The sequence below is a fragment of the Dendronephthya gigantea genome, unplaced genomic scaffold (assembly GCF_004324835.1).
Source record: "Dendronephthya gigantea isolate DGI-Jeju-01 unplaced genomic scaffold, DenGig_1.0 000075F, whole genome shotgun sequence".
NCBI lineage: Eukaryota > Metazoa > Cnidaria > Anthozoa > Malacalcyonacea > Nephtheidae > Dendronephthya > Dendronephthya gigantea.
Genome location: NW_021163085.1, coordinates 825,649 through 841,428, shown reverse-complemented (window position 1 = coordinate 841,428; position 15,780 = coordinate 825,649). Strand labels below are relative to the sequence as shown.

Sequence of the window (15,780 nt, the reverse complement as noted above, 5' to 3'; positions counted from 1 at the left end):
ACAACAACAGCTTCAAATTACAGTAGAAGACCATACAAGAAAGCAGGTACAAATGCATGCTGTTGCTCGCAATTTGACTGCTCGCTTTGCAGCTAAAATGCTTGTAGAATTTGGGGAGATTTTCACCTATGGCAAAGTATTTTACTCGGAATGGGATAAATGCCCTGTCACCGTAGAAGAATATGTACCAGGTGGCTTCACTAAGTATATCAATAATGATGGGGACATCATTGAAGAATATGATGAAGATTCCATTGCGATTGGGCAGAAAGCAGAGTGCCTAGTTCATTTTACCTATAGTTTTTCAGAGAAGAAACTAATGGTTCTTGACATTCAAGGTTCTGGGTTGAAGCTATATGACCCAGAAATTGTCACTACAGATTTAATGGGGGAAGGTGAAGTATACTTTTGTGCAGGGAACCTTTCAACTATAAGTATTACAAACTTTGCTGAGAAAAATAAGTGTAACAAGTTTTGCAAGATGATGGCACTTAAAGAGCTTGCATGATTTGAAACATTCTAAATGTTCAATATGCAAATTTAGCAAATCCTGTATATTGATAATTGATAACTTTATTGCTATTAACTTTTGTTATAGTTTGTTTTATTGATTATAACAATTACTGTTTAACTTAAGATAACTTTTGTAACATTTGTAACAACATATTTGTTTAAAATGGATATGAAGTTCAAACCATTCTAAACATTTAACGTGGAATGTTCTGCTTTAGAAATCTGTATGCCTCAATTGCATTTTTTGCTTCAATCTTTTCAGTATTAGGTATTAATTCTGCACATTGTTGCCTGGCATGCTCTTCAATGCATGTGTAAGAGCATTGAGCATTCATCACTCCTGAAAGCTCAGCTACTTCACGAATGTCCTCTTCGGACAAATGAATCCCTTCATTTGTAGCTCCATAATTCTCAGGAAAAGAAAACATGTGGTTAGGGATACCAGTAGGAAATTCCAGTTTTTCTTGGGCACGTATTACACTCCCTTTGAACCATGGGTACATAAACATATGCAATCAATTGTCGATCATGATTAAAGTTTGGATCATGTTTCGTTGAGTTATGTTTAAAGTGCAATAAGACACCACGTTTAGATACTTTAATTAAGAGCACTGGAATAATTAATTATGTTTAGAAATATGATAGCTTAACAGAGATGACGCAGTTCTAGGCATATAATTCACGCAAGCACATGGGACAGATATATTATTGTTTGTAGCCTAAAATAAATGCTAACCTAAGAAACACTAACCTGATAAATGCTAATCGGTAAAGATTACAGTGTAAAAGGCTCTGATTCATGAACAGAAGTAAGTTAAGATTAACATTTAGTATTATTATTTGTATTCGCTTGTTATTATTAATTTTAGACATATTTTACTACACATTGTATTACTACACATTTAGATCGAATAAAACTTATACGATACGCAAATCCAGCCTCCTGTTTGGTTAAAGTTCTGGCGAACCATATCATTCGATTTCTGGTACTTCATTTGGTTCTATGGAACTTTAGCGGACGTATATAAGGCATGTCTGAGACTGAGTCAGCGGAGCTGAAAGCCGCCAGATTAACACGACGCAATGCGAAAGCTTCACTCACTAGATCTGGCAGAGCGTTGACGCACCGCATTGACAATAAGTGGGGTATTGATGAGATAAAGAAAGCACGTTCGAAACTTGAAGATGTATTTAATGATTTGGTTAAAAAGCACCAGAAGTATACTGAGTTTATAGAAGATGAAGTTGCATTCGAAGCGGAAGAGAAATGGCTAGAGGACTGCCAACAACAATTCCTTTCATTTGAATCACAAGCGAATGAGTATATAGAGAAAGCAATTAAGACAGTCATACCGCAGTCGAAAGTTGATGGTAAAGATAATGATCGAGAAGTGACAACAGGCAAAAGTAACAAGGAAAATGGTACGGAAAATACAGAAAAGGAAATTATCAATGGGGAAACATCGGGAGAAGATTCTTCGCAAACGGAAACACCGCAAGCCAGCCGCAATACCATCGCTCAAGATGACATCACGGGAAGATGTGCGTTTAAAGTCGAAAGGCCACAGATGCCAAAGTTTAGCGGTGACGTTCGAGAGTACGCAATATTTAAATCAGATTTTGAACACATTATTGGCTCAAAATACAGCAACCGAGATGCAATCATCTTATTACGCACAACACTCACTGGAAAACCACTGGAAATGATAAAGGGCATTGGCTCGGATTATAGTGCCGCTTGGGACTATTTGGATTCAGTTTATGGTGACCCCCGATTTGTCAGTGACACGATAACTCAAGATATCACAAGGTTCAAGGCATTGCGAAATGATGAAGATTCCCGTTTCTGTGAACTAGTACACCTGGTAAGAAGAAGTTACAATACTTTGAAGCAAGTTGATCGACCATATGACATGGACAATAATCATGTACTGGCGCTTATCGAGCAAAAAATGTGCAATGAAGATCGGAGGGTATGGGCACGCTACATTGAGAAAGAGAAGATTGAACCAAAGTTGGGGAATCTAATTGAATGGATGAACTGCGAAATGAAATCACGGATGCGAGCGACAGCCCCAGTTAGAAGTGCGCCTCAGAGACATGGGGTACATCAAGTTATGGGACAGGAAAATAAGAAGAGCAAATGTTGGATATGCCCGAGTTCTGATCATTGGGTGGACCAATGTCACAAGTTTATAGCAATGTCACCAAACGACCGTTTGAAGAAGGTAAAGGAAAACCATGCATGTTTTAGCTGCCTTAAACGAGCAGGAAGAGACCACCGTGCATCAAATTGCAGTCGAAGACGTTTATGCACTGAATTGGTCAATAATGCACCGTGCAACAATAACCATCACCCTTTGCTGCATGCAGGAACCAATCTCATTGGGATGCTGGCCTCGGCACTGAAGACCAAGGATGCATTACTTCCAGTTGTTACAGCCTTTGTTGTCCGCAGAAGTGGAAAACGTGAAGAAGCAAACATTCTCATGGACTCAGGCGCGCAACCGTTGGAGGACAAGAAGAAGAGATGAAGACCAAACTGTACCAAGTTATGATCAGGTCCAAAGAAAACAACAGTCTCTTTTCAGTCAATGCGATCGGTATTCCGTGCATAAGTGATGAAATAACTGAAGTTGAAGTAGAAGAAATTGGAAAACATCTCGGACTGAAGAAAGACGTGTTATTCCGTGGGAGCGGAAAACTGGATTTACTTATTGGTATTGATCACGCAACGATGCACACTGGGGAAATAAAACAAGTCGGCAATCTGGTTGCTTGTCATTCACCGTTGGGATGGCTAGTTTTCGGTGCAACACAAAGTAATCCAGCAGCAATCAACAAAGTACTACGAGTTGGAGTACCCGTCCCAGTTGAAATGAGCGAGTTTTGGTCAACCGAATCAATGGGAGTTGAAATGAATCCCTGCCTGTGCGAAGCAAAAAATCTAAGTCAAGTGGAGTGTGAGGAGGGAAAATTGATTGAGAATTCATGCACCAAATCCGGTAACCAGTGGATTATACCGTATCCCTGGAAATGAGATCCATCACTACTTCCAAACAACAAACCCCAAGCGATCAAACGGTTAGAAGCAACGGAACGGCAACTAAGAAAAAACCCAGAACACGCTGAAGCTTACAACCAACAGATGAAAGAGATGGAGAAAATGAAGTTTGCCAGAAACATCAGTCACCACGCTGTTATCAGGCCAGAAAAGAAGAGCACACCATTACGAATTGTGTATAACTCGTCATCCAGCTACCAAGGACATCGCTTAAATGACTATTGGCTGAAGGGCCCAGATTTGCTCAACAACTTGTTTGGAGTCATTCTCCGATTTCGAGAGAATCCAGTTGCTATACATGGAGATATATCTAAGATGTACCATCGAGTACTTATACCTGAAACGGATCAACACGTACACCGGTTTCTCTGGAGAGATATGGAAGTCGATCGCGATCCCGATACGTATGTCAAGACGGTTCTGACATTTGGCGACAAGCCTGCCCCTGCGATGGCCCAGATCGCACTGAAGAAAACGGCTGATGAAAACCAAAAGGTCTATCCAGAAGCAGCCAGCTCCCTTAGAGATAATTCATATATGGATGATATCTGTGATTCCGTCAAAGAAATAGACGAAGCAAAGAAATTAACCAAAGATCTCGATCACGTTCTTGAGACTGGAGGATTCAATGTCAAAGGATGGATATCCAACGAAAATTTACAGGATAACGATGACGACCACGAAGGCAGTGAAATGAAGATTCTTCAAGGAGAATGCACAGACAAGATACTTGGTGTAGCTTGGAACAACAAGACGGACAGTCTGTCTTTCAAGATTAAAGCTGAAATGTCGAAAATGACAGCTGAGCAAGAAGAAAACCTGACGAAGCGAACAATTCTTAGTTGTGTTGCTCGAATTTATGACCCAATTGTAATGGCTGCAGCGTTTATTATAAAGGCAAAGATTGGCATGCAACGTTTGTGGCAATTGGGATACGACTGGGATGAAAAGTTACATGCTGATGTTTGTAAAGAATGGAAGAGCATCTTCGATCAATTTGAAAAACTAAACAAAGTCGACTTTCATCGAAGTCTAATGCCTCAAAATGTTATAGGATCATCAATTCTGTGTATTTTCTCTGATGCATCGAGAGAAGCATTCGGCACATGCGCATATATAAGATGGGAAATTGGTGAAGATAGATTTGATGTCCGGTTTGTAGCAGCCAAATCAAGAGTGGCGCCATTGAAAGAGTTGTCAATTCCAAGGTTGGAGTTACAAGCAGCCGTCTTAGCAGCAAGATTGTACGACTCAATAAAAACAGAATCTCGAATATCGTTCGAAAGAGTGATCTTTTTTACGGACAGTCAAATCGTATGTATCTGGATTAGAAGTCAATCGCGTGCATTTAAACCGTTTGTCTCCGTGAGAGTTGGTGAAATCCAAAGCAAGACTGATCCCGGACAGTGGCATCACATACCAGGGGAATTAAACATAGCGGACGATGTATCTTGGGGCATAGAAGCAGAAAACTTGGAAGGACGTTGGAAACGGGGTCCTGAATTCTTGTATCGACCTGAAAACGAATGGCCACAGGATATGAAGCATGCTGAAGAAAAGGCAACCGATCAAGACACCGAGAAATTGTCAGAGTATCGCAAGACAGTGGCTGTGAACGTTGTAACCAAGTCGTTAGGAAAGCTGATCGACTGTACCAGATTCTTAAGTTGGCGAAAATTGATTTGAGTGACCGCCTATGTCCTGCAATTTATGAAGAGACTGAAAGCTAAGAGCAAAGCCAGAAATAATCAGGATACCCCAGTCGAGACAGAAGCTGGATCTATTATTCCTGAAACATTAGATGAAGCAGAAATCTTTTGGATCCTTGAAGCCCAACAAGAATTGCAAGGAAAATACAAAAGAGGAATGTATTCAAAGTTAAGTCCCTTTGTTGATGAAGATGGTGTAATTCGAGTGGGAGGAAGAAGCGACACGTATTTAGCTACTTATGAGACAAAACACCCAGCCCTGCTATCCAAGAAGCATTGGATATCGTTGCTTATCACGCGGCAAATGCATCAAAGTGGCCACAATGGAGTAGCGACTACAGCAGCCAAAACAAGAGTAAAGTTCTGGATACAAAGAGTCCACGATCTGGCAAAGTTGGTAAAGTTTAAATGTGTGATGTGTCGAGAAATGGCGAAGAAAGTTGAGAGCCAACTGATGTCCAAGCTACCAGCTGAACGTTTGTCACCGTATACCCCGGCATTCTACATCACATCATGCGATTATTTTGGCCCATATGTTGTAAAAGTTGGTCGAAACAAGACGGCAAAACACTACGGAGTTCTATTTACCTGCCTAAATACAAGAGCGGTTCATCTTGAACTTGCAGTTGATTGTTCCACTATGGAATTTATTCAGGTTCTGCGACGATTCTTTGCCATAAGAGGTCAACCTACAAAAATGGTGAGTGATAACGGTACACAGCTGGTGGGAACAGAAAGAGAGTTGCGAGAAATGGTTAAGGGATGGAATGTAAAGGAATTGCGAGAGTACTGCGCTGATAAAGGAGTTGAATGGAAGTTCGTAACACCGGCCGCCCTGCATCACAATGGTTGTGCAGAAGCTATGGTAAAGAGTTGTAAGTTGGCAATAAAAAGATCTATCGGAGAACAAAAGCTCACGCCCTTTGAACTCTATACCGTTCTCATGGAAATAGCGAATCTAGTCAATCAACGTCCGATCGGAAGAATACCTAATGACCTCGATGACGGTTGCTACTTGTGCCTCAACCACATGTTGTTAGGGAGAGCTTCAAGCCGAGTACCGCAAAGTCCATTTAGAGAAACCAACAATCCAAGACATCGAGTAGAGTTTGTACAAAAAATTGTCAACTCGTTCTGGAAGAGGTGGACAAGAGATACTTTCCCGTCACTAGTACCAAGGAAGAAATGGGATGCACAGAAAAGAAACGTACGAGTAGATGATGTAGTCAACGTCGCTGATTCCAACGCAGTACGAGGAAATTGGTGTATTGGTAGAGTTACACAAGTCTACCCTGGTAAAGATAGTCGAGTAAGAAATGTCAAGGTGAAGACAGGTACCGGTGAGTACAGAAGACCAATAACGAAAATAGTTGTGATCCATCCAGCAGAAGGTTATGAAGATTAAAGATGATATGTTCATCGGGGGGGAGGATGTTTCGTTGAGTTATGTTTAAAGTGCAATAAGACACCACATTTAGATACTTTAATTAAGAGCACTGGAATAATTAATTATGTTTAGAAATATGATAGCTTAACAGAGATGACGCAGCTCTAGGCATATAATTCACGCAAGCACATGGGACAGAGATATTATTGTTTGTAGCCTAAAATAAATGCTAACCTAAGAAACGCTAACCTTATAAATGCTAATCGGTAAAGATTACAGTGTAAAAGGCTTGGATTCGTGAACAGAAGTAAGTTAAGATTAACATTTAGTATTATTATTTGTATTCGCTTGTTATTATTAATTTTAGACATATTTTATTACACATTGTATTACTACACATTTAGATCGAATAAAACTTATACGATACGCAAATCCAGCCTCCTGTTTGGTTAAAGTTCTGGCGAACCAGATAATACTCGTGTTTCTGTAACAACTGCCTTAATTGTGCTTTGAAGTACCTTTCGAGACATTCATGCAAGTCACGCCACCACCGCTCTATTTTATTGCTAGTTGAAGGGCCATAAATAATTGAGTCAGTGGCATCATCCATAATTTCAAATTTGTTTACCAGGTATGTGTGAATGGTGGCCATTTTTCCAGTTTCTGTTCCACGATCAATTCTTAGCTCCCTTGATAGAAGCTTAGTTTGAAGAAGATGCTCAATATACATTTTTCCCACAATAAAGGGTTGGAGTTAGAGACACAAACAAATAGAAATAAAATCTTTCGAGAAAACATGTAAATGCAGCCATAAATACCAAGAGGAAATGTCCAGTTCTGGTAGCCACAAAGTTTATCATGACCATCTAGTGAGACTACCCATAAGGGCCTTTCAGAAGTAAAATGTCCCTTTGTTTTTTTCCTCTTTTTTTGAAGATTCCTAGTTTCAAGGCCATCTGGATCCAAATCCGCCATAACATTGTAAGTAAGATGTCTAGGAACCTTCACATCATGTTCTGTCCTTAACTTCTGATTCATGGCCCTATAGCCCAAAAGTCTACCTGGCCCATCCAACTCTTTATGCACCGCATTTTTCACAACCTCGATAGGAGTCTTGTAATTAATGTATCGAATATTAAAATGACGTAGACGTCGATCTAGAGTGGGAAGGCTCCAAGCATATTGTGGATAATCACGTCGCATGAAATCCAGTACTTCACGCCTGCGGAAATTTTGAGCAACATAATTGCTTATATCACGTTAGTAGGTAACCCCCCCCCCCATATAGCGAAAAAATCACGCACCGCGTGATTCCCACGCGGGACGTCAAAAACTGTCGGATTTTCCCGAAGTTATGCGTGGTCTCCATGCAGGGTGAGAGTGTGACGTTATTAAACCGTAATTAAGTACACAGTAAGGATTTGCGAGAAAAATATTTTATTTGTCAGGTTATACACATTTAGTATGTCAACATTTTAATTGTGTATTTCTTTCCATAGCATTAGGACTGTTTATTTTAAAAGTTCGTTTGTTGTGCGATGCTTCCCCACCGTTAGTTTATACTTTAATTTTCATTTCATCGTACCATGTGTCAATATGTCCATAACGAATACACGATTGCCAAATTATTGGCATTGGTTTATAAGGGAACAGGTTTTTTTATTTTTGTTTGTTATTACAATTGTCTCTCTCCAGCCATAACCCGTACGCTTCTACTTCAACTATAGGACAATGTTGATATGCGTCGGTTGCCAAATGCTTTCCGCAGGTCTCCAGCCATTCTAGATTTTTTATCAGTATTTGCGCTTTCGGGCATCCAAAACACTCCAAATTGATGCAGGGAATGTTCAGGTTTGAGAGGAGATCCTTCTTGTATCAAACATATTGTTTACAAAAGGTAATTTGTGAGCGCTACGGTGTGCGCTACTCCCACGTGTGATGATGTGCGCACAAGCATTTGTTTACACACATTGTCAGTTGATGACTTTGTTCAAACGCGTTTATGCATACATTACTGGTTGCTGCGGAGCGAGCGAGCCTGAAGCGAGCGAGCGTAGCAGCAGTCTAATTTGTGCAGAGAGGGGGTTCTGAACTAAATTTTATTTGGCGCAAGGAATTGTGGTCGTGCGCGCTTTTTATGCGCAGAACACAAATTTTAAACTCGCTCATATCACATTACATATCCATTCCATGTGCTTTTTTATTTCGACGGACAGTGAGACAGGGTCAAATTTTTGTCATCAAAGACTTTACAGTAAAGTTTCTATTCTCTTTTCACTATTCAAGATAAGATCTTTGTCTTTCGTTCATATGTTACGTCTACAGTTGTTTACAATTTTAACTTGTATATTTATGAAACGCTTAAAGCATACAATCGATCGCAGATTTGCAGCTAGATTCATGCTGTTTATATACGAACTATAAAATTCTTCTAGATGTGCTATCCAATGTCCTAATTCGTTTGCTTGAGCAGTTGAGCTGTCAGTACTGTAAAACAAATCAAGTCTTACTTACAGATGCCTTGAAGGCTTTTCTACCCATTGGCATTTGTATTCTTTTGCTGATTTCCATATTTTGCATCAAGTGATGTTTCAAGTATGTGGCTTGCGAGTCGTGTTAACATGACACAGTGGCAGATAAAATGCAATTGATCGTATATATTGCCTGACTGAATCATTCAGATTTGTTCAATGTTTGAGCTATTTTATATGAGGTCACCTTCTTATTCCTATTTTACAATGAACTAAATATTTTTGTTTAGTGCTTTTATCATATCCCACGTGGTTTGAATGGTTTCTGATCACACGTCTTTCGAGCGCGTTCAAAGTTAAGGATTCAAAGGTAAGGATTTTATAAGTATTTGATCGTCTAAATGTATAGATGAATGCTGCTTGAAAGCCGTTACTGTGTTCATACTACAGGGTGTCCCAAAAAAAAACGCAACAATATTTATATTGTTCGGGTTTGCACCATAGTTCAGCTAAAATGACTTTTAGCATTGTAAATGAAGGATTAAGAGCCATTTTCAATTCCCAGAGGTGCTTATCTATTGCGCTTTAGAGCTGTATTAATGTTCTGCATATTTAAGTGTTGCTTTTTTTTTGGGACACCCTGTGTATCGGCCCTGGTTGGAACATGGAATAGAAAAGTAAACGACTCAACCTATAGAAAACAGCATAAATAAAAGTAATGTATTGCAGTATTGTACAAAGCTTTGCCGACCTTAATTGACTGTTTTGACACAAAAAGGTTGAATATTTGTTAATTGCCGCCTTGCCGCGGCCCTTGTGCAGATCAAAGGCGAACTTTTATATCTTAAATGTAAAAGTCGTAAAAGATTCAGTAAATGGTTCAATCGATGGACAAATTAAATTTTTCACACAATAAAACACGTTTCCTGGTTTTGACAAATTGCCGTTTAAATAAAGACAAATATAGTTTCCAAAAATAATATATCATATCACAACACAAATTAAATGCGCTATTAAAAATTTTGTCATACCTATTTTACCAATCTAGCCAAACTCACTCACTAGGTTTAGCTTAGTCTTTAACGACACCTTACCTGAAATCTTGTTGCACTTGAGCTTGGTTCACTGCAGGTGGTCGAGGTGGATTCATTCTTGAATTATTTGCAGTGCCAGCACTGGACTGGCACCGGGCTGGTTATTACCGATGGAGGAAGGCGAAGCTAATTCACGTTCAAGCTGATCCACGGCATTTTTAATTATTCTCGAAAACCTTGATGCTTTTTCGAAAGTATTAGAATTTTCAGACATTTTTTTTATCCCCGAGCGGGCGCGGAGTGCCTGCGAGGGTACTAATTCCGCTCGGAGATTAGAAATTACACCCGGAACCCGGTAGAACATAGGCGAATTCAAAGTTGTCCAAATTCTTTGTCATGGACGGTCGACGTTGGGTGGTTTTGTAAGTTATGCGCATGCGCGAGTAACGTCTGGTAATCAACTAACGTTCTGATTGGCTAAGACAGAAAGTTTATATTTCAATGAGAACGTCAGCAATTTATATTAACTGTCATATCGTAAACATTTTTGTAAAAGCGTTTCATAAACTTTGTGCAAAGAAAGTAAAACGAGAAGAAACAGGATATATGAAGCATGACACTTAGCAAAGATGAACGTGGATATGGTCAAGACAAAGCCGTGTAAGAGGAATAATTCATAATCTGCAAACTTATAAATGTTTTCAAAGACAAAGGGTACGTGTTTACTTTGTTTATTTCGTATTTGTTTCGCGATAAGAATGAGCCGTATTTGTATACTTTTCAGCTTTGTATGCCGTTTATTTGTTAAATTTTCAGCTTTTTATGCAAACGCATAAACCTGTGAAGGGCTATTACACCTTTGCTTTAATTTCAAAAAGTGTTTTTGAAAGTGTAATTTGAGTTTTGGTATCAAAAATACACACTATAATTATAAAGTATAAAACTTTTAGCCGCCGGCGTCGACTGCTGCAATTACAGAATAAAATAACATTTGAAGTTTTTTCTTTGTCTGTGAAGATTTTGTACTGTTTTAATCGTTTGAAACTTCGATTTTAAGCTGTTACTTAATTGCTGGCATTTTATAATGCAGCAAAATTGAACGGGCAATGTTTACACTAGCTTTATGATTATTTTTGTATTGAATGATGGAAACATTAGCTATAATATACTCGGTAAAATATAATAAGACTGATTTGAGTTTTGTGTCATTTCATAATATAAGTTTAGGTCAGGTTAACTCAGGAAATTGTGTACTTGGTTTGAAATAGCGAGGGGTTGCTGCATGCATGTATTTCTAGTTATACAAGTGGTCCATTTATACTGTGTCATGCATAAGCCAGATTACACTGTAAATGGTCACTTCTATAAATACAGTTGGTGTAAACTTTAGGGTGTCTTCATAGGCGAATTTACGTTCTGATAGATGTGTGGCAAATATGTATAGCAATTGGCAGTTTGTTCAGTGTTGAGCAGGCTGTTTTAGTTGGTTACAATAAATCACTAAATATTAAAATCCATGGTACCTTTCGCCAAGAGTTTACAGCATTGACAGTGTAAACCAGACTTAAGAATAAAGATATTTGCACACATTTCTTTACCATTGTATTTGTACTCTGTTTTGGTGAGCGCAGAATAGATCCCCAAAACGATGCCTAAATTGCCATGATGAGAACAGTTCTGGTGCAAAAAAATGTCGTACCTGTCTGGTGCAAAAGAGAACTGAGAAGATTGATAAAGAGGATGAAAGAATTCACAATATGAAATATCCGAATGCTTCAAAGCAATTTGATAAGCTAAAATATCGGGTAAGGGTAACCAAATAAAAGATATATATATCAGTAATATAAACCACATCCCCAAAACCCTGGATATTTAAATATTTAGGTAACCAACCACAACTATTAAGCATTTGTTAGTTATAACCACTATTTAAAATATATAAATCATCTATCGCCTACCCTTTAGATATCATTAAAACTGAAATTTTGCCATTTTGAAAGTGAATCACATATAGAAAAAATGAAATGGTAAAAAGAAAGTTTAATTAATGGTGTTATATAAAAAAAAATATAATGAAATTACCTGGCAATCAATTAATGTTGCATCTTTAGACCCACTAAATGGTAGTGATCATCTGAAACAATAATGATGATCGAGTAAATATGAGTTCAAATTTGCATCTAGCAGGACTAAATTGTTAACCATGCAGTTTATAGCTTGCCTCAGATAACTAGCTACCTCCAGTGACCTTTATATTAATAACTTCATTATGTTTAAAAATTATCTGGTAGTCAGTATAGAATAATTTTAAGTACTCTGCACACACAGAGTAAAACATTCAAATGAGTGTGACATTACTGTGACACATTTCAAGTTTGCAGACCATTAACTTCGTATAATTGTATTAATTTAATTGGTAGAAAAATAATTATTTGTGTCATGTATAATGGAACAGACTCATTATATAGTTAATGGGTAATGAACCAAAATGCATCTACCAGTTTCACAGTATATAATATTTCACAAAACATAGCAAATCTAATAATATTTATATATTATACAAATTTTATACAGATATAACAGGCTATTATAATGTTGCTCATTTCAACACAATATGTTAATTATGCAACTTGTGACTACATATATCTTGTTTCTCAACACTCAATAGGAGTATGATCCGCCCATTTATGATTGAGCCCATTAAAATAGGATGCTAAGTAAAAACACTATTTCAGCAAGTTTAAATACTATGTATGGTATTAACAACCATAAAACCTTATTTCAATTAGTATTGTGCATTATATGTAGCCATATTTTTCATTGATTAGGCAAAAGTTTTGAATTATCATTGTGGATGGGATATTGTTGTGATGGCAAGTCATAGACATAGAGTAGTAGATGTGATTTTTTTTTTTTTGGGGGGGGAGCGTGAACCAGCACACTTTTATTATATTTTAGTATTACAAAAAGTGACGTCACATCCTGTTTACGCAAGAAATCATGCTCTACGGACGAGGGTACCGTAACATTAACCGTCCAGATTGTTCAAAAAATGAGATCAGTGTGAAAAAAAGGAAGTGTGCTGGTTCACGTTTGCGTGTCATGTGACCTGTATTAAAGATATTAACTTAATTAAATCAAGTTAATGGTAAACAGGTCACACGTCAGCGTGTGGTGACGGAGCGAAGGAGATGTTACCCGAAGCCTTGGTTGAGCCGACTGAGTGAATTTGAACTTCGCGCTAATACTTATGCGCGTGATGATGGCGGTGTCATGTTCGCCGAATGACGTCATAGCAGGGTCAAAGGTGCGGGGGGAAAATATCCGATCACTGTCGCGGTTGACGATGGTGAAGTAAAATTAAAATGTGATTAGTAAAAGCCGAATTACAAGTTTAGTGGTTTTTTGATGCTTTCTTGCAAAAACGAATATGAAATTTTTGGAGTTGCTTGAACTACTTGTCATATAAATTGATAGAATAAAGAGGATGAGACAACAGAGGATGTGAAGAAGTGCGTTGACGTGTGCCCATGTCATTCCAGTGTATGTGAAGACGAAAAATTTGCGATCAGTGTCAAAAAACACAAGAGTGTGCCTGTTCACACGTGTATTATGTGTGATATGTTCATGATACTTAATACATAAGACGTCAATACGGGTCAAAGGTGGGGGAAAAAGTCGAAGCGTTGACGGGTAACGATAGCGTAGTAAAATTAAAATGTGTTTAGTAGAACTCGCATTGCAAGTTAAGCGGTTGTTTGATGATTTCTTGCGAAAATGAGTATGAAATTATTGGAGTTAGTTGAACGATTTGTCATGAAAATATATAGAGAATGAGACTGTGAAAAAGTGCGTTGATGGGTGACGATGGCATTCCAGTGTATGTGAAGACAAAAAAATTGCGATCAGTGTAAAAAAAGACCACGTCGCGGGTTTACACGTTTAAAGCCCGTTTTCCACTAGGCGAATTTTTTCGCGGGACGCGAAGTGATATCTGAAATCCGGTGATATAATCGGTTTGCGAATAAATTCGCTGCGAAAAAGTGGAATCGCTTCCTACTTTTTTTCTGTTCGCGCGAATAAATTTGCCCAGGGGAGAACGGGTTTAATAATACTTATGCATGATACTAATATTAGTTTGTTATGTTTACCAAACGAGATTAATGTGATTCAAAGGTGAGATGAAAAGAAAACCGATGCGTTGATGGGTGACGATGGCATTCCAGTGTAGACGAAGTAAATTGGTGTAGACGAAAAAAAATGCGTTGATGTAATATAATAAAACTACTGTGTTTGGTAAATCTTGCATTGCAAGTGAAGTGGTGGTTTGATGCTTCTTTACAAAATGAATATGAAATTATTGTAGTTGTTGAACGATTTGTCATGAAGGTCAATAAAGTTCACAGGTTTAATAATAATTATGCGTTATACCTATATTAGTTCATTATGTTGGCCAAACGAGATTAATGCGATTTTAACGTGGGAAAAAACCTGAGCCAAACCGATGCGTTAACGGATATCACTGACGTGATGAAATAAAACTGTTTAGTAAATCTCGCATTGCAATTCAAGTGAAGCGCTGGTTTGATGCTTTTTTGCAAAATGAATATGAAATTATTGCAGGTGATTAAACGATTTGTCATGAAGGTCAATAAGAATAAGACAGTGTATTAATTGATGGGTGTGGATGGCATTCCAGTGTATGTGTAGACGAAAAAATTGCGATTAGCCGGGTGTCAAAAAAAAGTGCGCCGTGGGTTATGATACTAATTAATATGAGTTCATTATGTTTGCCAAACGAGATTAATGCGATTCAAAGGTGAGGAGAAAAGAAAACCGATGCGTTGATCGGTGACGATGGCATTCCAGTGTATGTGTAGACAAAAAAAATGCAATTAATGTCAAAAAAGAGTGCGCCACGGGTTCAGTGCTTAGAGGTGTAATAATACTTACGCGTGATATTAATATTAGTTGATTATGTTCGCTAAACGACATTAATGCGAATCGATTGAAGGTGGGAAAAAAATTGAGAATGAAATTATTGTAGTTGTTGAACGATTTGTCATGAAGGTCAATAAAGTTCACAGGTTTAATAATAATTATGCGTTATACCTATATTAGTTCATTATGTTGGCCAAACGAGATTAATGCGATTTAAACGTGGGAAAAAACCTGAGCGAAACCGATGCGTTGACGGATATCACTGACGTGATGAAATAAAACTGTTTAGTAAATCTCGCATTGCAATTCAAGTGAAGCGCTGGTTTGATGCTTTTTTGCAAAATGAATATGAAATTATTGCAGGTGATTAAACGATTTGTCATGAAGGTCAATAAGAATAAGACAGTGTATTAATTGATGGGTGTGGATGGCATTCCAGTGTATTTGTAGACGAAAAAATTGCGATTAGCCGGGTGTCAAAAAAGAGCGCGCTGCGGGTTATGATACTAATTAATATGAGTTCATTATGTTTGCCAAACGAGATTAATGCGATTCAAAGGTGAGGAGAAAAGAAAACCGATGCGTTGATCAGTGACGATGGCATTCCAGTATATGTGTAGACAAAAAAAATGCGATTAATGTCAAAAAAGAGTGCGCCGCG

General features: G+C 38.1%; 1 pseudogene; it reads right to left on the bottom strand.

Moving 5' to 3' along the window:
* Positions 1–707: 707 nt before the first annotated feature.
* Positions 708–7,403, bottom strand: LOC114531852 (annotated as a pseudogene).
* Between the last annotated feature and the right edge of the window lie 8,377 nt (positions 7,404–15,780).